We start from the raw sequence: 21,907 nt of genomic DNA, 5'->3' as shown, positions 1-21,907 counted from the left end.
GATGCTGAATTTAAAATATAATTATTGATTTTATCAGTATTAAATATTGTCAAAATATGGTAAAGCAAGTGTAATTATGTCAGGTTAGCATGAAAAAGGAGTAAGCAGAAAATGATTACCTCATATTACAAAAACACACACATATGTTGAAAAAACAGTTACATGAATCATTTTTCATCCTTTGCAGTTAGTGATGTTATTCTCATATGATGATTACATAATTCAGTGAAGATTGATTTAAAAATATGTAAATTGCCACATCTGAAAAGGAGTATAATTATCAATTATTCATGGAAACCATTTTAATGAGCTCCCTGATTAAGACCCCTCCTCCAAAACTCCTGAGAAATTAGCAACGCTATTTTTTCAGAAAAATACCTAGAGCTTAGTCTGCTCACAGCTAACACACACTGCTCTCAACAGAAGATGCCAGACTGAAATGCAGAATTTCTCTCTGACATTTCACAAACGTAGTTCTGGGGAACCCAATATAACATCTACCCTTGTTCCTCGAAATAAAGTGCTCTGTCACCTTCATGTGATTATTAGAATAAATTATTTGCTATGTTGCACACTTAGCTATAGACCTCTCTCTAAAACATGGCAGATGTCAGAGATAATACCTTTCATAGCTAAGTAACTTTACCGCAGGCATCTGCAGCATTCAGGGTTTTTTTTTTTTTCCTCCAGCAAGAACGGGGAAGTCCCAGGGAATACTAAAGGATCTGACGTAACCATATCTATTTACCTAGATAAAATTAGCAAGTTCTCATGGTGACAATAACATGCATACATACATGCCTCACATGTCAACACAGACTGTAGGTACATATGTATAGAAATAAATATTTCGCTTTTACTAACAAATCTTTGGTAAACATATGCTGGCATTTGTGAATAAAAGACTATACTTACTATCACTATACATTAAAATTACATATTTTCATGTAGTTACTCTCTAAATAGCTGAAAGCACACAAATCAGTTAATCAGTTTTAAGTGAGTAGCAAGTAAACATACTGCTAAATTAGGTAAACGTACTTACTGCAGAGACTATCAGGAATCCTCCAGAATGTCAATACAGTTCATTAGTGTAGTTACGTATGTAAAATATGGCTCGTTCCTGATGGATTTTCACGAACAGCATTTCTATAATGCTTTAATCTCTCACAGTGCTCTATTATTCAGCAGAGACAGAGGCCTTTCTAAGAGGCAGCACTGGGATAAACAAACAGTAACAGAGAGCTAGAGAGAAAGACAGACACCATGGCCTACTGACAGATTCTTCCCCTACGAGCTCACAGGATGCTCCATGCACTGAGATTCAGTAACTTTAAATACGCAGAAATGCTTTCTTTCCAAATGTACTGCAGTATCCCAGCTCCAGGCTTGCACGTTTGCTGAAACCAACTGCAATGCATTTAAAACGTGTTCCTTCAACCTGGAGCTGCAGTGCTCCCAGACTGTCAGCACAAACGTATGTTAAACAGCTCCTGGTTGCACGAAAGCTGGCATCATGCAGAAACCATTAAAATATTAAAGACAGACAATACTTACTCCAAGGTCAGCCCTGGAATTTGTAGCCTTTCCCGCTGGGCTTTCATTGCTGTTATGTGTTACCACACTCTATTGTAACCATGACACACATTCACTGGCAGCATTCTGGCGATGACAGAAAGCCAAAATGAACCACTATAAAGGAATGGACTAACGATCTCTTGGGGGCGGGGGGAGGACCGCAAGTTTGGGTCCTTCCACCTCTAGCTGTCACGAAGAGCTGCCGGCTGCCTCTCTCAGGTTAGCAGCAGCACACGCCGTGCCGATTTTGTGAAGTGAACGGTGCCTTCAGTTGTGCACGTCAAGTAATTAATCCCCGGTATTCTGCAGCAGCAGCCGCTGCGCCGACACACACACGCACACACACGTTGCACCTCGGAGGAAGGAGAGGTCCCCCTCACTACGCCAGCCCACAGCGCAAAAAAAGCCTCTATGCTTAAGACAGTTTCCCTCAGCAAATGTCAAACATTCACCACCCCCTCTGATCCTGCAGAATAGGATTTAGCCATCTTGTTCAAGTCACATTATCCCTTTCCTTGGTAAATAGACAGGCAGTTTCTGCAGTAATAGAACAGCAAACTGCTGAATGAAAAACAGGCTCTTCTCCTTTAACAGGGAAAATTAATTGCCAAGGCATTTGAAGAACAAATATATTCTTGTAACACTGAGGTTAATACAAAAGGAAAAGTTATCATTCTGTTCTGTCATGATTGCACTTGAATTTTAAAGGGAAATAATCTAGAATTTTTATTAAAGGTGAGAGCCAGACCTAGAAATTGCAGAAAAGTATATCAATATGAGTTTAAAGGTAACTTCACTTAAAAGCAAACCAATATACAACAGTTTATAAAGACAGTTTTAGATCAGTACCGCTGTGTAGGATGCTGGTTTTAATTTAATTATGTTCCTTTTTTTAATGTACCCTCTCTTAGTCTGAGGTTATCCTTTCAATAAATAAATATTGTGAATTGTTCCATGAGGACTAGCTTTTTTTTTTTTAATGCTCTATAAAACACAATGAAAAGTAAAGGCACTGTGCAAGTACTTATTTTTAGTAATTTAAAAGCTAGAATATTTTATCTCACTCGTGTTGTTTTCCTGTGCGATTCTTAATTTGTACCTCTTGCACAATATAATAATGTCAACCACATGATTTTATTTTTTGCCAGAGCTCTGGCCCTGCTCTGGCCACAGACAACTTCTACAGGCTATTCAAAGCACAGGACCAAATGAAGCTGCTGCTCTTTGGGTCCCTGGCTCATTTTTGGAAGAAATTAGTGAGTTCACAGGTACAGAGCCATGGGTTTCAGACACAGAGGAAAATCTCCTGGTTATGGTAACTGCTGAACTGGATTTGGTCAACTAGATTGCTCTTTCAACCACACAGTAGAAAATAATCATTAAGTTATCTCTTTTCTTTCTCCTACATATTTCTATTGGAAAGTATTCTAAATTTATGTATTACCTAAAACATTCATTTACAGATATTGAAAACAAAACTGAAGGATACACAGAACTATGCATTTGAATTTCTAAAACATAACAGACATCTGAATTCTGATGACTAAGCCGAGGCCCCAGCAAGTATTACTAAGCCAAGCATCCTATAAGTAATCTTTCTAAGGAAGTTTTAAATTCTCATACCTCTTGAAAGAAAGAGAAAGGACTAGATCAGGGGTTAAATTCAAGATCACAAACCGCAATGGGTGAATCCACACCCATGAATTCACATTTGCAAGGGCACACAGATCAGTTAGGTGCCCAACTCTGATCGGTACTTTCCAAACGTGTTCTTCAAATTTTACTCAGAACACCGCAAAACATCAATTTTTTAAAGATATTCTCAAACAAAAAAAAAAAAGTACAAGAGTCAACTGGCTGTCAAACAGCTCCGACACTGAAACTATCAGGTGAAGCTGTCCATGCCTACAGGTTTTTTCATGATTGAGTTTGGAGACAACCATTTAGGAATAGAGATTTAACAAGAGAGAAGCAGAGCGTGAGGTACGACTACAGTCACAGGTCCCGGCTCTCCCCTAGCTGCCAAGAACAGGCAGCTCCCTATTCCCATTGCTCAGCACCTCTCAAACCAAGCTCTGTTCCCTTAAAATTCCTCTGATAAAATCAGAGTATTTTGTACATAATAATTCTTCAGTTGCTGAAAAGTCCTGTTTCTGATGGAGACAGAAAATTTCGACAGGTAAATTGTGACTGTGTGCACACCACACGCATACACATTTATGTAAGCCTTATATATGTCCAAAAGGCTTAACTTTGTGCATATTAACATTTAGTTAGGTACTTCATCCCCTTATCTATGTATGTACATGCACACACATATAACACCAAAGTACTTAATTTTCATTGTATAAAGCTGTTAAATTTTCACTGAAGGCACAGAGTAGGAGACAGAGTAAAACCGCTAGGAAGGCAGCCAGCTTTGCTCAATCAGGACAGTACCACAACTGTTTCCACACACAAACCAGCAAAAAGACTAGCTCGGAGGGAGAAGGTGTGCTTCCTTTGAAAGCGCAATACAAATTTTACACGTTACTCCCATAAGGCCAGTTTTCATACTGGGGTGAACTGAAGAGACAAGTCCACAGTCAAGGTGGGTTTTTTCCCACTGTTCTTGAAGCAGTGCACTGGAGTGCTGCAATGGATGGCTATAGACTCTTCAGAAGGGACAGGCGAGGAAGGAGAGGCGGTGGGGTGGCCCTGTATGTTAGGGAGTGTTTCGATTGTATAGAGCTCAATGATTGTGATGATGATATGGTTGAGTGTTTATGGGTAAGGATGAGGGGGAAGGCCAACGAGGCAGATATCCTGCTGGGAGTCTGTTATAAGCCACCCAACCAGGATGAAGGGGCAGATGAAGCGTTCTATAAGTGGCTGGCAGGAGTCTCTCAATCGCTAGCCCTTGTTCTCGTGGGGGACTTCAACTTCCCGGATGTTTGCTGGAAATACAACACGGCAGAGAGGAAGCAGTCTAGGAGGTTCCTGGAGCGTGTGGAAGACAACTTCCTGACACAGCTGGTAAGGGAGCCTACCAGGGGAGGTGCTGCGCTCGACCTGCTGTTTACTAACAGAGAAGGACTGGTGGGAGATGTGGTGGTCGGAGGCCGTCTTGGGCTTAGCGACCATGAAATGATAGAATTCTCCATTCTTGGAGAACTAAGGAGGGGGGGCAGCAAAACTGCAACCATGGACTTCCGGAGGGCGGACTTTGGCCTGTTCAGGACGCTGGTTGAGAGAGTCCCTTGGGAGACGGTCCTGAAGGGCAAAGGGGTCCAGGAAGGCTGGATGTTCTTCAAGAAGGAAGTCTTAAAGGCACAGGAGCAGGCTGTCCCCGTACGCCATAAGAAGAACAGGCAGGGAAGACGACCGGCCTGGCTGAACGGGGAGCTCTTGCTGGGACTCAGGAAAAAAAGGAGAGTTTACCGCTTGTGGAAGAAGGGGCAGGCGACTCAAGAAGAGTACAGGGATCTCGTTAGGTCGTGCAGAGAGGAAATGAGAAAGGCAAAAGCCCAGCTAGAACGCAATCTGGCCACTGTCGTTAAAGACAACAAAAAAAGCTTTTACAAATATATTAATGACAAGAAGAGAGCCAAGGAAAATCTCCATCCCTTATTGGATGCGGGGGGGAACATTGTCAGTGAGGATGAGGAAAAGGCTGAGGTACTCAATGCCTTCTTTGCCTCAGTCTTTAACAGGCAGACCAGTTATCCTCAGGGTACTCGGCCCCCCCGAGCTGGAAGACAGGGATGGCGAGCAGGATGAACCCCCCATAACCCAAGAGGAAGCAGTCAATGACCTGCTATGCCACCTGGATGCTCACAAGTCTATGGGGCCGGATGGGATCCACCTGAGAGTGCTGAGGGAGCTGGCGGAGGTGCTCACCAAGCTGCTCTCCATCATTTATCAGCAGTCCTGGTTAACGGGGGAGGTCCCGGACAACTGGAGGCTTGCCAACGTGACACCCATCTACAAGAAGGGCCGGAAGGAGGATCCAGGGAACTACAGACCTGTCAGCCTGACCTCGGTGCCAGGGAAGATTATGGAGCGGTTCATCTTGAGGGCGCTCACAAGGCATGAGCGGGACAACCAGGGGATCAGGCCCAGCCAGCACAGGTTCATGAGAGGCAGGTCCTGCTTGACCAACCTGATCTCCTTCTATGACCAGGTGACCCGCCTAGTGGATGAGGGAAAGGCTGTAGATGTGGTCTACCTGGACTTCAGCAAGGCCTTTGACACTGTCTCCCACAGCATTCTCCTAGAGAAGCTGGCGGCTCACGGCTTAGACAGGTGTACTCTGCGCTGGGTCAAAAACTGGCTGGACAGCCGGGCCCAGAGAGTTGTGGTGAATGGAGTTACATCCAGTTGGCAGCCAGTCACGAGCGGTGTTCCCCAGGGCTCAGTTTTGGGGCCGGTATTGTTCAATATCTTTATCGATGACCTGGATGAGGGGATTGAGTGCACCCTCAGTCAGTTTGCAGACGACACCAAGTTGGGTGGGAGCGTTGATCTGCTTGAGGGTAGGAAGGCTCTGCAGAGGGACCTGGACAGGCTGGATCGATGGGCCGAGGCCAACTGTATGAGGTTCAACAAGGCCAAGTGCCGGGTCCTGCACTTCGGCCACAACCCCATGCAGCGCTACAGGCTTGGGGGAGAGTGGCTGGAAAGCTGCCTGTCGGAAAAGGACCTGGGGGTGCCGGTTGACAGCCGGCTGAACAGGAGCCGGCAGTGTGCCCAGGCGGCCAAGAAGGCCAGTGGCATCCTGGCCTGTATCAGAAATAGTGTGGCCAGCAGGAGTAGGGAAGTGATCGTGCCCCTGTACTCGGCACTGGTGAGGCTGCACCTCAAATACTGTGTTCAGTTTTGGGCCCCTCACTACAAGAAGGATGTCGAGGTGCTGGAGTGTGTCCAGAGAAGGGCAACAAGGCTGGTGAGGGGTCTGGAGAACAAGTCTTATGAGGAGCGGCTGAGGGAACTGGGGTTGTTTAGCCTGGAGAAAAGGAGGCTCGGGGGAGACCTCATCGCTCTCTACAACTACCTGAAAGGAGGTTGTAGCGAGGTGGGTGTTGGTCTCTTCTCCCAAGTAACTAGCGATAGGATGAGAGGAAATGGCCTCAAGTTGTGCCAGGGGAGGTTTAGATTGGACATGAGGAAAAATTTCTTTCCTGAAAGAGTGGTTAAACATTGGAACAGGCTGCCCAGGGAAGTGGTGGAGTCCCCATCCCTGGAGGCATTTAAAAGACGAGTAGATGAGGCACTTAGGGACATGGTTTAGTGGACATGGTGGTGTTGGGTCGACGGTTGGACTCGATGATCTTAGAGGTCTTTTCCAACCTCAATGATTCTATGATTCTATGATTCTATGAAAGACTTCTCTTCCATATCAGTTAAGCAGTTTAATATTCGATGCTTTCAAGGCCCCCTTCTTCTGCAGTTGTTGACTATGCTTGCTTTTCCCTTAAATGATGGTAACACACAATAATACCATTAACAGTACACATGCCTCTGGCTTTCATTAGTCTTTAACATTTAATAGCAATTACACTGAGATAATAAGCAAGTCAGTGCATCCTTTGGTTCTGCATACACTATTGGCTAATATTTCCCAAAGGTACTCAAGTTAGTTATCAACGCTCAAAGAACGACAACAACGGACACCTTCTTTCTGTGACAGTCCTTAAAGCAAAGATCATTTAATCTGAATTTCTATCATCTAATCTGCTTAGCACACCAGTTCAGACATTTATGCTTTTCCAGTAAACACCATCTGTTTAGCAATGCTTATGTAAACATACAGCATTCATTTTTTTTCCTTTCAAACAGGAATTGTTTTGAAATCATAACACAAAAAAGTGTTCCTTGCTTTAAAAACAGTCATCAGAATCTACTGAATACAAGACTAAAGAATACCAAAATTGTAGTATCAGCATAAAGCGACTTATGATTTGTCCCTGATTTTCTGTTGGTCAGGTTTCTCAACCTGCAAGTTAAGGACAACACCTACCTATCTTATGGGGACGTTGTGAGATTTAGCTGTATACCATGCTTTGGAGATAAGCAGCAGTGAAAAGGCCTGAATTTACCAATACTTTAACAGATTTCAAATTTTAGCATGGGCTAAACAATTTCAGAATGACAATTTATTTAGTATATTTTATCTTGACTTATTTTTCCAATTATTAGATTGTAAAACTCTTACAACATGGTTTTGAAAATGGAAATCATAATGCCTTCATCATCCTGGCACTCAGTTACTATTTGGTCTCTGGTCCCTTCTTCCTCATGAGGAGAAAAATGAGTACACCTTAGGGATAGAATTAATTTTGTTCACTGCAGCCTTCATACTGCAATCTGTACTTCCACAAGTGATTGAGAGGCCTAAGAATAGCTTCAAAAAGTCACAATGACAGAAAGAAATGCTTTTGTCCACATTTTCTATGTAAGTCAAGTTGCTGTTCTTGCGCTTAAAAAGAAAAGTTGAAACTTCTATTTGCCAGTTTTCAGGAGCACACTGAATTCCATCCCCATGACCATCTATCCAGTCTGCATCCTCCCAGAGGGTCTATCAGACAAGCGCTTGTGATTAGTAGTTCTGAAGTGTAATCATAGTCCCTATAAAGTAATCTCTAAGTGAAATGCACCTATGTCACAGTTACTAGCAACACTCATCTGTGAAAGTCAGCTGTATACACTAAGTGGATAGGTATTCCAGTCACTGCATGAGAATTACAGATTTCTAACTGAGAAGGGACAATTTTTTCCTCAGTTTAGTCTTGTACTGCACAACCTGTAAAAGGATGAGAAAACATTAGCAATGTTTGTGTATATATACACATATGTATTTACATGCATATATATAACATGCATCTATACAGCACTGTCTCCAACATGTGATAACTTTGCATCCTCTCATGTCAATGGGAAAACTTAAGATCTCAGGACCTAGTGTTAAATAAACAGCAGTACACCATGACACCACAGCAGCTCTCTCAATGGATCAGCTTCTAGTACCCCTGCTTGTTTAACTGTCTGCCTTCTTTTCCTGCTATATTCAAAACTTAGCTTTATGAAATTCTCTCAGATGAGCAGGTAAGTAATTTTACCATCTGATTGAATGTTCAAACCTGAGACACTGCAGAATTCTCTAGCAGGTGGAAAGCGAAGTTACAAATCTGAGAACATTCAGGATCCTAACAGCTGCTTCATCGGTAACGCTAGTTTCTAAAGAAGTTCTAGCAGGAACGATGCAGAAGCAGTTGAATACAACACTGCTTCTTGGCATCAGTGAGATGCAAAACATAGCACTAAAGAAATGGGGTAAAAAACTAAGCTGAATCTCTTTTTTGCATTCTTTCCAACACAGGATGTCTGGGCACATTATTAAGTAGCCACAAAAGCCTGAAATATGAATATACCAGTTTGTTACCTCTGGCTGAAGTCAGACTGACCAACGCAACGTGTGTAAAACAAATCTCGTGCTTCAGCCATCTGCCAGAAAGGGTCAAGAAGTATTCTTTTTATTGATGTGTAACTAGCCAGTTTATTCTGGGTTGTTCTGTTATTTACTGCATACTTTCTCCAGAAGTCTTTGAGATAGGCCACAGCTAAGGAAGCAATACCAGATGGTGAAAGGAATCCTTTTTCTTAGATGCCTGCCTGGTATGTCTCACTCATATGCTCAGACTCAAAATAATTGCCCAATTTGCAATGGCAAGGAATTTTTCATCTTGGTCAGATTATATGAGGGAGAGGAGAGTGGCTGTCTTCCATTTGTTTCCCTGGGGAAGGGAGGAGAAGTGGGTGAGGATGATGGAAAGTGTTTGCATTTGCCCATACCTGGGAGCTCAGTTTGCACAACGGGCTCAGCGTGACATGCCAAAATAAATGCCTCGTCACTGCAGGGCAATGGTTAGACTTTGGTAGAATCAGCATGTTCTTTCATTATATGTGTTCAATATACGTCAGCCCATAGCACTATAAAGTCACAGGGCAGGGGGATGACTGTTTGGTACCCCATGACAGAAAGACATACTAGATGACCCCTTCCAGTGTTAAGTTCTGCAAGTCTCAACATCATGGATCTATTGACATTTACAGGCATACCCATAAATCTGACCCTGGTAAGCAATTTACAATAATGCATTTTATTAATGTGTCACTGGAATACATGGTAAAAGCCCAGGCGGTCTTACAAAACACTTTGCCAGAACCTATTCAGAGCTGTAATTCTTACTATTCTGAAAGGGATTTGCTTTTAAATTATAGTTTTAAAAAGCACTCTATTAAATTCAAATGTATTTTTAATAATTTTTTATAAATGAGTTGCATATTCTGCTGATAGCTCTATGGTATTGTTTATATTACTAAACAAAGGAATAGATCAAAAGAACATGTTTATTAGCAATGTTAATTAGCCATTAAAAAACCAGAACTGCTGTGTAGACCTCTGGCAAGTAAACCCAGCAACTGGTTGTCACATTAAACATCTTAACTAAAACCACTGATCCTAAAACACTGCAGACAAAAGGAATCAATAATGTGCACCAGCCAAGATCTGGCAAAATCTCTCTGCAACCTCGCTCACTCCACTCCTCCACAGTGAGTTTCAACAGATAGTTCTGAAATTTTCCCTGCAGCCAGAATAGCCGCCTCATATGCAGGAGCAGATGATTATAAGTTAAAGTGGGACTGCTGCTGGCTGGTCTTGCAACATTGAGAGCTCAGAAGACAGATAAAAATAATGAAGGTATCTGGCCGAAAAGTGAAAGAGAGAAGCTCTCTATTCTTTGTCTAAATATCATTTGGATCGTTATTAGAGATGACAGAAAAAAACCAGCAAGAGGTGCCATCTAATGCAATGCATTTATGTAGCCTTCCTCATATTTCATCACAGTCTCCCATCTCCCTTTATTAGGCAGCATCATTTTTGCACCTGCCTGTGAAAGCTCCAAATTAACATTCCATACAAAATCGAAAGCTCAACCAATACAATGGCACACCTTTTGTAAAATTTTTTTCTTCTGGAAAACTCCCAGAATAGCTACTTCAGGTTGAAACAACCTCCTACCATATTTCACATACTATAAGAACTTAAAAAAAATCCTAATCTGAAATTAGAACAATAAAAGTAGCTCAACTAACAAAGTCTATTGTCAACAGACATGAGGCTAGTATCAAAACTGTAAAAAGCTTGAGAAATCAGGCTTTAATAATAATTATGGTCTCAATCAGCACTGCCTTTCAATACAAAAGAAACAGCCCTAAAAAAATTAGAGGCAAAAATAGATCTACTTCTTGAAGAGTTCTACATTACAGAGAGTTTAAACAGTTGCGTTTTTTTTAAATTCAAGAGCCTTGTTACACAGGGATAATCCAAACCCAGGCTCTTAATGAGCATTTGTTTATCTGGTCTTTATTTAAGCTGTATTTCAGTGCTAACTGATGCCATTTAACTTTCCTGTATTTATTTTTCCATCAAAAGAAATACATTGAAAACAAAAAAAATCTTCTATTGAATAGTTTTGTAAGATCATGATGGTATCTGAGTATCTTCTTCAAAAAGTTAAAGCACAAATAAGAAATTTCATTATTCTATAATCCAGCCTGCAGCCCCTCTCCCAACACCCTACACCTGCCTATCAACAACTAATATGTACCTAGAGAGTTACTAAGCTCTGTTTTGGCTGGTTGATTGATAACTGATTCCTTATTAAGGCCCCATCATGCACACAAATACATATATGCCTGTAGAAGCTTCTCCCCAACAGCTTTGTAAGGCTACCACATGTATGCCTGAATTTTTTTTAAAAATACACCTCCTGGTCTCTCTAGATAGTCATTAGACAAACAGGGGTAGGCAAACGCTCTGAACAGAGGTGAGCAGCAGAAATAGAGCAGCCAGTGTTTCACAAAAAACACACAAAAAGTTTGAAGTTTGTTGTCATTTTTTAATCTTACACTTACATAAAGCCGTATACACATTTCCACAGGGAATTCTGTCATTACAGACAAGCACAAATGAATAATCTGGTCTGTTATGAGACAGTATTTTCTTCCATGAAAGCAGAATCTTAAAATATGGCATCAAGTTTCAGCAGAAAGTTTTGCCAATTAACCCCATGAAAGTAATGATACATTATAAAGAGAGCTAGAAGGAATTCAAGAGATCATCTTCTCCTTCCCCAAGAGAGGTCCATTATACCTATATTACCCCTATCACTCCAGCCAGCTGTTTGTCTCATCTGTTCTTAAAAGCTGATAGTGATTCCACAACACTCCCAGGTACTCCACTCCTCTGCTTCGTTATACAGAGACAGTAAATGTTTCAATGGTGTCTAAGCTGAATCCCCCTTGTTCCAATTTAAACACATTATGTCTTGCTTTACGCCCCAGTAACATAGAAAACAAACTTTTATTTCCTACTCATGGCAGATGTTCCACACACTTGAAGACTTTCACGATCACCCCTCAGCCTTCCCTTCTCTAGAGTAAATAACTCCAGCTTAGTAAGTATTTTTCCATAGATCATTCCAAGTTTTCAAAGCAGCTGACAGTTGTCATTTGTTCTCCAGCTGATCCATCTCAACACACAGCAGTCAAATCTAAATGCAGCACTCCAGCATAAGGTCTTGTAAGTTCTGTGTGGGGTAGAATAATGCTGCATGCCTTGCAGCTCAAAACATCAGCTTCCCAGCATGATGTACCCTCTCCCCGCATCGTTTTTCCCCCCAACAGCATCACATTGTGGAACCATTATACCTCTCAGATCCTCTTCTGCAAACTGACACCTATCCAACTATCTTGCATCTGAAAAGCTGAGTATTTTCTGCTGAAGTAAGAAGTCTCCAGCTTGTCCTATTTTACTTGGTGTATTTTCACCAGGTTGTCAGAATGATTTTGAAACCCCATACTGTTCCTCAATATACTTACATTCTTCCCAGCTTATTGTCTGCTGCAAACTTAATAAATACCATCTATTCCATCATCTAGGTCACTAATGAAAAATAATGACTAAAGCCAGTCATCCAGGTTTCTTACACCTGCAGCCCAGTGTAATTTCCTGCTTAGTGTCTAGCCGACATGCAATACAGCAAAAGGTTCTCAAAAGTGACAATAACCCACACCCTCCACCCACCAAGACAGATTTGCTGGATGCCTTACTGGTAAAACTTGGCTAAAAAAACCAAAACAAAGTTCAGATTTATAGAGTAGTAATCTAAAAGCTTTCTGATTTAGATATATATAGATACATTCTTGGTACTTCTGCCAGCCTCATTTCAACCATAAAAACAGACGTATTTTTAAATGTAAATGAAAACATTTTAAGTGTCTCTTAGCAGAATCTAGGAGAGAAGCATCCACAAAGTATGACAAAGATCTATAAAAAGTCATCTTCAGCAGCATCTCAATGATACCAAGAAGAATCACAGAATAGTTGAAGCTGGGTCTTAAGGCCATACCCACACATGGATGTAGAACATGCCTCATTTAATCCCATTTCCATCACATGCTGTGTTGAAGTAGGATGTGTGTCTAGTTGCCTGACTGCAAAATAGTACCATGTAGCAGAGTGGAAAAAAGCATTCCCAACGTTTATGTTCCCTGCACAACCTTTACAAAGGCACAGTTGAGCTTTTCCATTCAGGCTAGAACAGCAAGAACTTGTTTGTTTCCAGCGGCATGCTCAGCCCCATGTTAGGGACACCTGGGATAGCATGTTTGTCTCAAATGCTATGCTTGCCTTCACTGTCTAGTGGCATGATCACGCTAAACATTCATGAGTGAAACCACTGGGATAAGAGGAAATGTGCTTATATGCAATTACACTGTCTTTTGCACTGTGGCAACCAACATACAATTAATATAAAGAGACTCCCAAAATGCATGTCAGCCTTTTAGACTGTCACTCGCTCTCCCTGTGGCAGTTATCTACCATCCCTTTCAGGCAAGCATGGCAATATTATGGATCCACTTACCCCAGTACTCTTTCTGACCTTTTCACATGCCTGTGAGAGCCGTCACAACACACCTCAGTAAACCTCACAGGTCTAAGCTTGACCGGCTTACTAGGAAAAAACACGACAGAGAAGCAGAAACACTGCAATATTTGGCAGAAAGGACAAGAGGACAGAGATGGCAGAGAAGAAGAGCACATGGATGTCAGGAAAGTATGCTAATGCCGGGTTAGCTGCTGCCATGACTCAGGGAGTAAAATCTTGTTAAAGACTAAAGAGGCAGAACTGGCTGGTTAGCCCTTGCAGAACAGAAAGGTATCCTTCCAAAGCAGCATTTTCTTTCTCCAAACCTAGAAGAGCTCTGTCCTGCTGCCATCCATTCCCCACCCCGCCTTTCCTTTTCAGCCTGTCACAGAAGCCACACACCTTCCTGCTGCCACGTTTTTGGCTGAAGTAACCTATTTGTTTCTGCAACCTCGTCTCACAGTGAGCCATCAACCCCTCCCCAAGCACTGCTCATGCACCTTGCCCTTCATTTTAATCTCAGGAGCCATCACCCATCCTCCCATACACAAAGCACTTGGCAACCAGGTTCTTGGCATGCCTATCCCCATATGAAAACTACATTCACTGAGCGAGTCCTGCAAGCCTAAACCTGGCTCAGGATCCCTGCCTCAGCTCTCCACTACTCTATCCCAGAGAACATACCTGCAAAGAAGGTGCTTGGCTTTAGGCAAAGGCTGAAAATACAAATGGATGGAAAACCTCCAGTAAAACAGAAGTGTGACAATAACTGCATTCAGTCAACAAAACTTCATTAAGAGGGTAAACAAGACCCTTAACTCCCATGGGGAGAGGGAGAAAGTCAACAGGGCCTAGAAATTTTAGGCAGAGACAGAAGTGGTGGTAGAGGCAAAAATGGCCACAGCCACAAACATTATGCAGTACGTTCACAAGGAACTAACGAACAAGAAACAGCCAATGTGACCTAACTATAGAGCAGGCACCACTCCCCACCATGGACAACCGAGGCCCTGACAGGGAGCACACGGTGCCTCCTGCTACCACACTGTACTCCGGCTGCTTTAAAACTTTTAAGTTTGTCTATGGACCATGGACACATTCCTCCCCAAGATCAAACCAGCCTTCCTCCTACTCCAACTCTTCCTGCAGCTGTCTCACCTGTTGCTCCTCAGGACTATAGTGTAAAGCCTTCAGAGGAAGATGCATCAGGATTGTTAGCATCTCCCAGTTCGTTAAGACCTCTGCCAGTGAGGACATGACTGCTTTGCTGCTCCTCCGAGATGCAACTGTTGTCCCTGGTCCTCCAGAAGAAAGCATTCATCTTCTGAAATTTTGTCTGACTGACAGTCCCTCTCACATGCAGCAGCAACCTCCTGATACTGACACTGAAGTAGCTTTTACTCTTCTTATGGCACAGGTTAACAAGCAGAATCCATTCCTCAGGGCTCCAGGCTGGCATTTTTAGGAGAGCAAAGGATTGCTGAAAGGATAAGTTGTAAAAAGGGGAAAGAAAGGGAGACAATCATGAAGAGCTAAAAGGTTCAGAAAGGGGCCCATCATGGGGAGACTGACACAGAAGGTAGGGTGGGTATAAAAAAAGACTAGCGGATATGAAAGCTTAGTGAAAGAGGAAGGTGAGAGCCAAGAAGGATTGTGGGTCATGGACAACAGCCAATATAAAGGCACAGATACCATCCAGCTCTTGACATAGCAAAGGAAGCACATGAGGACATTACACAAACTCAGTGGTCCAAGAGCATTTTCCTAGTACACGTCCTCTGTACACACTCATTGTTTGGTCTCTTATTTCCTCATCAGGGGTAGGAGTACATCAGATTAACAGCCTCCAGAGGATCTTCCCCTTTGGCTTCATCCAAAATAAATCTCTAGGGTGCATGTAATAAACAGTACAGTATGAAAAAATGTAGTAGTACACTACTGCAAACTAAGAGGCTAATATTACAAAGTTTCTACACAGCTACTTTTTCAAGTGGTCTTTCCAACATTTTTATCCCAAGCTATGCAGCAACTAGGATGAAGATCTTGACTTGGAGTTCTGGAGGAAGCCAGCACGTGGCAGGAGGTTTCATTTGCTCCTCAGAAGATACTGAAGCATTCTGCATAAACAGGAGTTTCCCAGATGCTTTACGGCAAGGCATATAGCATTGTGGTAGTCCAGCCAAATGACAAAGAAACTGCAGATAACAAATAGATTAATATCCTTTATGATAAGCAACAGTACTGGTTTAGAATACTGACAGTAATAAAAAAATGTTCAAATTTGCATTTCATAGGAAAGAGGAAGAAGTCTTCTCCTCTAAGACAAAACAGAAGCGTCTCATTGGGATTTCATGACCCTAACATCTCTAGGAAGTCAGCCTATACTTTACATAATGGAATGGCAATAATACTGAAAATTTCAAGGGGAAAATCTGTAATGCCAGAATGCCTGCCGAAGACACAAGGCAGGCAGATCCCTGATGTTCAGCAACTGCCTCTTTTACCCCAGAGCAGATATTTAGAATACAGGTGATGATATTGCTACCAGAGGAACAAATACATTGTGCAGAAACCTGAGTGCTTCTTTCCTTAAAATAAAACCAAATATTGGTAGGTTATACCTCACCTTTAATCTCCACCAAAAAAAAAGAAAGAAAAATGTATCATTAGAATTCTTTAAGCAGAGCACAGGTTCATCAATCAATCATGTAATCTCCCTAGAGCCCCACCATGACCCCAATCCTACAGAGGCTAAATATGTGCAAGCTAGAAATTGCACGGCCTCAGAGAGCTCCCTCTGTAGATTAAGAGATTATTCAAACCTTTGTAGCATCAGAGCCAAAAAAAAAAAAATCAATTCATCAATACAGCATAGGGCAGCCTGGATCATGCAATTCATGAGGACATTACAACTCCTTTGTGACAAAAAATTCTTTTTGACAAACTTCAAGTTTTCCTTAACTGATGAAAACTGGACTTCCCAAAATTAATGCCACTGGGAAAAAACAAACAATGAACAAGAAGCTGTTTCAGTATGTCAGACTTTCAAGGTTTACTATTTGAAATTCAAGCTGTGCTGGCTAGCAGTGATTACCCACATGATGTTCTTCTGCCAGTTTTCTCACTGGGTAAGTACTTTCTCAGACAGCAGAATAAAAGAGGTGGTTATATAGTCATTTGTCCTTTTTGTGTACGTCATACAATTTTGAAGTTTTACTACAACAAATATCAAAGAGAAACAATTTTACTCACTCACAGTGCAACTTCTGTTCACAGAACGAACGAGAGGACACAGCCAATGCTAATTTAAAAATACTTACAGCAAGTATCTTTCCAAAATATTTGTTATTCAACATGCATCTATCACATTTGCCACTGAAAGTCAGAATTTAATCACATAATTACTGCGCGCACAAACTAAGTCACCCCTAGACCACAACCTGCCGCTCAGATCACTACTCCCTTGCCTCAGCAGGTCACATTTCCAGCCATTAAATTCCCCTAGCATTTTCCCTCTGCTCTTGCTATATGCTTTGCTGCTTCTATGCACACAGAAACACTGCAAACACCACAAACTGCCGGTTGAACAGGTAATGCAGGGTACAAAGGCAGAACCAACAGAAAGAGTAGTTCAGTGAAAAAGGCCGCAAGCTGAAAAGGCTGCTCAGGGGAGCTGACTGTCACAGGGAAGAGCAAGAACAGTAGGTTAGCCAATTTGTCAGACCTCCATCCCATTACTCTTTTTTGCCTCATTTTGTCAGGTTCACTATTCAAGTTTTAGTAGTGAACTGATGAGGTCTTTTCTACTGCTATTTCTTTGTAGAGATTTAATTATTTTAGGACCTTGGCACCTGCCTTCACATCGCCAGCAATCCATTAGCCATGAGATCTGGCCCTCAAACATCTAGGCTGAACCTCATGCACTACAGAATAATTATTTGCATGTATACAATTATTTAAAATATTTAAAATTTCATATAAACTGTTCTACTGCAAAAACATTTTTTAATTTAGGCAAAGCGTGGAGGCACCCAGATACTTGATTTTCTTTACTCCCTCCAAGAACCATGTGGTTCCCCCATCCTGAAATTCTGCAACATTCCTACAGGACCACGACTTGACTCTAGAGGCTGATTTCATTTTGCTTTTTCCCCGTGGCTTAATCTGATCACAATTTTGATAAAGAATTACTTAAAATTATTTTTCATTCTTGACCCTGACCTGTCCTTGCCTAAGTAGCCAAAACAAAATTCCAACAGGGCATAGCACACCCAGAGCACTGTGGAGAGGCATGGTACCATGGTCAAGCATGGGTCAGGTGATAATTTACATTACTTAGACACCACAGCACTCAGAACAACAGTAGATAAATATCACGTTACACAATTAAGCTTTAAAACCTGAACGCCTCATTTTCTAGACACCAATCCTCCAGGTAACCATGTTATTTCAATAAATTTTGCGATGTTCTGGGCCTTGTAAACATATCTATGTGATTAAAGAATATAATGGACAACACCGGATGAACCTATGTCCCATTACTACAACAAAGAATAGTTTTAAAATACACAAAAAAAGTCATCACTACCTGACTTGTTTTTGTATGTATACACAAAGATTGTGTGATGCACGCACACAAACAGATGAGCATGAATTTACCAGCAACAAGGTTTCACAAAGCTTTAAAATATTCTCAGGCAGTGTACACATCTTTCACTGAAAACGGACATGATGAATTACATTAAAACAGATGGCTCCTTTCTCTAACGTGATGTGATAAATTGTGAAGAGAGGACATCACTGTGTAAAACCCACACATGTACTACTAAAACGTGAGTCAAGAGACAATATGCAGAGATATGTAATAGTACTAATGTCGGTACAAATGCAAATGGGCCTGTGAAAGCACCAAAAGAAACAACAGAACAAGATTAAACAGAATGGCCTACACTGATACCCAAGGACACAACTAACAGCAATAAAATACCAAGGGATGTGTGGTTTACATCAAAATCAGGCCTGTGCTCTCCACTGCACAAAGGACTCATCTGCTGAAGACCCTGCACTGACAACAGGAAGATGACAACAAGGCTACACAGCACACTGCACGTGCCATTACTCTTCCCATTAGCCCAACACAACTTTAAAACAAGGAAACACAGACAATGGGCAGCAGACTTGCATAAAATTTATGGAGGCTGAGTAAGCAAGATTGTGAGGGAAAAGGATCATGCTACGGTAACTGTTGGCTCCTAAAGCATACAAAAAACGTGTCCAAAAAGAAGTTTTTCATTGTCAATCACAAGGAACCCAAGAGATGTGATGAGGATACAACAGCTGGTGGTCCTTGTCCCCCATGTCATATGCAAGTGACCTGCCCAGTCACATAGACTTTGTGAAGTATTTGAATTCCTTGTTCAGAATTTGCATCAAAATCTCAATAAAACATACATTAAATAGATTTAGAGTTCGTTAACAGATCTCAAAAAAGTTGCCAGTGGGGGAATCTCCTTTCTTCAAAGGAGATTTTTTTTTTTTTTTTACGAGTTCATAAAATTTTATTGTCTGGCCTGATGCTACTTAGCATTTTCATCAGTGATAAGGAAATTAGATTTAAAGCCACTGCTGAAAGTTCAAAGGTGAAACATTGAAGAAGTGATAAATATTGAGGGCAGAAGGTTGTTGCATATGTAGCAATCTGGATCTCTGGGTAATCTGTGCTCCTTTAAACAAAAATGCATTTTAATGACAAATGCAATGTTAATCATCTAGAAACTTAAGAGTGTCCGCTGCACTTAGGAAGCTGCCACTAAGAAAAATAACATAGGGGTGCTTAGAAGACATTGTTCTCCCAGTGTGTTGCTGTGACAAACGGTGCTGATGGAAACAGTAACACAGAGCTATAAAAGGAAGATAGGATTTTTATATCTACCTGTAGCATGAGCAAAACATCACAAAATTAGACTTGCAGGGAAAAAAAAAATACCCTCAATGACAGTAGTAGAAAAACCCTGAAAGTTAAGGACTTGAATCTACTTAGTTTGTCAGAAAGACAGAAATTTGGTTATTGAGCACCATACAGTATACCGACTACAGTATACTGCCACCAGGGAAAAAAAACAGCTAAACGAGCATGTTCTCGTTTAACACAGAAGCGCATACAGAAATAGTGCTAGTAACACTTAACACTAAAGCATACGCACCTTAAGAATCAAACATGGGCTATGGAGAATATCCATCTGAGCACAATCCATCCATATTAGAATTGAGAGATTCATTACCTGGCAACAATAATTAACCTACTCCGCTTTCCAAATTTAAGATAATGGTAATCTCCCAAATAGTTTAAGACGAAAAAGTGACTAGTTTTCTTTTCATGATTAACGCTTTGTTGTTTATTACAAACGTACAAGATGAATATATTGGACACAATCATTTGAAAGTCCAAAGCAGAGTTTCAGCTTACTTTAAACTCAGATGAAGCTGAAGAAAACGAGCGGATAAAATGGAAATGAAAATTAAATGGAAGAAAAAAATAGCTGGTTCTACTTTCAAGGCTCTAAAGTGTAAGACCTTCTCAACTCTACCACAGCTTCCACACCTTCCAAAAAAGCCCTCTGTGTTTGACATACAGTTTAACAGTACTGTGTTATTTGCTGATATCAGAACAGTTATTCTTGACTGCGATACCAAAAAAGCCTTTTTTTTTTTTGCTACTATGCCTGAAAAACCCTAAACATGGATGCAACTAACACAACAGAAGAAAGTTACTCTTTTTTAGATATAATTTACACCAGCAAACTAAGTCTATTGCTCTAGCGCACAGACAAAGAGTGATAAAAGCATCCGATGCATATGTAATAGAAATGGAACTTTATGAATAGGTGGATTCTTAGCTAAGCATAAGCTGTACCCACAGTACAGACTGCACCACCCAAGCTATCCAAGTCTGGAGACAAAAAGGAATAGCTCCTGCCAGTCCTGGCTCACAAGCCTTCTTGCTCACTTCTTCTGTCCCCTCCACTTCCTGCCAAAGGTCAGCACACTGCAGAGACATGCAACAAGGACTTTCCTGGGGGCAACCTTTGCCTCACATCACTTGTCCAGGCACATCGAATTCCTTAAGCTGCCATCAGACAGAGTCTTCTATCAGCACACACTAATTTGCAGTAAAAACTCCTGCCAACAGAAGTTATGTGAGCCACAGCTATGGAGGCAGATACTCTAAAGAACAAACTGATCTAAATCTCTATAATTTCAGTGTAAAAATGGTACTTACCAAAATACTGACCTCAGGTCAACTTGTTTACTTCATCTCTACACAAATATAAACAGCAGTAGCAGCAAAGCATATACAGAAGAGAGCTACAGCAACATAAAATTCCACAGCATGAGGAACTCATTGCTGTTTTAGGTGTAACTCTTGATACGTGCTCTGCAGAAAGTTCTCTCAAAGCATTAAGTTTTTCTCCTGTAATAATTTTAATGGGATATTGCACATTATTGTAACTTAAGGCACTCAATTTCTCTCAGTGAACATTAGATTGCAGAGACTGTGCACTTTCAGAGAAAAAATCCAAATAAGCTCTAAAACGTTCATAAATAGAGAAATAGAGAGTTTTTATTTTAACTAGGAATAGAAATTTTCTGTAACTTGAGTATCTCAAGACTGCATTTTGAATAGCTTTTATAATTAACATGGAAAATATTTTCTTTCTCCAAAATCTAGTATTTTTTATAGTGATCTGTCTAAAATTGTTTAGATAATATTTTCCAAAACTAGTCACTATTTTCCAGAACTTAAGTGAAGTTTCCGTCTTCAGCTATAATGAATCAAATCTAAATTTCTGCACTTCGCAAATGATGTACTATGACATGAGCACTTTCAGCACAATAGTGCCCTTCTGCAAAAATACATTCAATGAAAAAAGCTGCAAAGCTGCATGCATAAGCATACACACAGGTCCTGAAACATACATACATAAGACAAAGGAAGTAGCAATCTTTCTTACATGTTTTGGGGTGCTTGAAGGCTTTTGTTTGTGTTATTTTTCAACTCTTCACAGTTACTCAAAACTCATTTTCTTGACTGTCTTTGACAGTTGTGCCCTTCAAGCCACAAAGAAGCCTATGCAATTAGGGAGATAAAACTCAGAAGTGGCTGTTGGGAGTTAGGCTTGTACAATCAATGTATTTCACTTTTGACGTTTCCTTTAGGTGCTCTGGCATCCGAGCTAGACACTTTTCCTTATCACAGGTCACCTATATACATGAACAATTTTTTTATAGATATATTTATCTGTAAGCATACATATATATGTGCACACAGAAACTGCCAATCAAATTCCAGTTTTGTC

The 21,907-nt window shown here is 41.1% G+C and overlaps 1 protein-coding gene across 5 annotated transcripts in view; it reads right to left on the bottom strand.

Annotated features, from left to right (window-relative positions):
- The window catches only part of MAST4 (microtubule associated serine/threonine kinase family member 4), a 313,910-nt gene that overhangs the window by 146,110 nt on the left and 145,893 nt on the right, over positions 1 to 21,907 (bottom strand). Inside the window, exon 1 of one of the 5 annotated variants that reach the window (XM_076361650.1) lies at positions 1,558 to 1,594. The exons of the other annotated variants lie outside the window; for them this stretch is intronic. The gene's annotated coding sequence lies outside the window, so the exon portion shown is untranslated. Of the gene's footprint in view, positions 1 to 1,557; positions 1,595 to 21,907 lie in introns of those variants that run through there. 5 annotated transcript variants of the gene reach the window in all.

Source organism: Aptenodytes patagonicus, chromosome Z (genome assembly GCF_965638725.1).
Source record: "Aptenodytes patagonicus chromosome Z, bAptPat1.pri.cur, whole genome shotgun sequence".
In the NCBI taxonomy this organism is placed as follows: domain Eukaryota; kingdom Metazoa; phylum Chordata; class Aves; order Sphenisciformes; family Spheniscidae; genus Aptenodytes; species Aptenodytes patagonicus.
The sequence above is the reverse complement of the archived record's forward strand: the minus strand, read 5'-3'. Positions and strand labels throughout refer to the sequence as shown.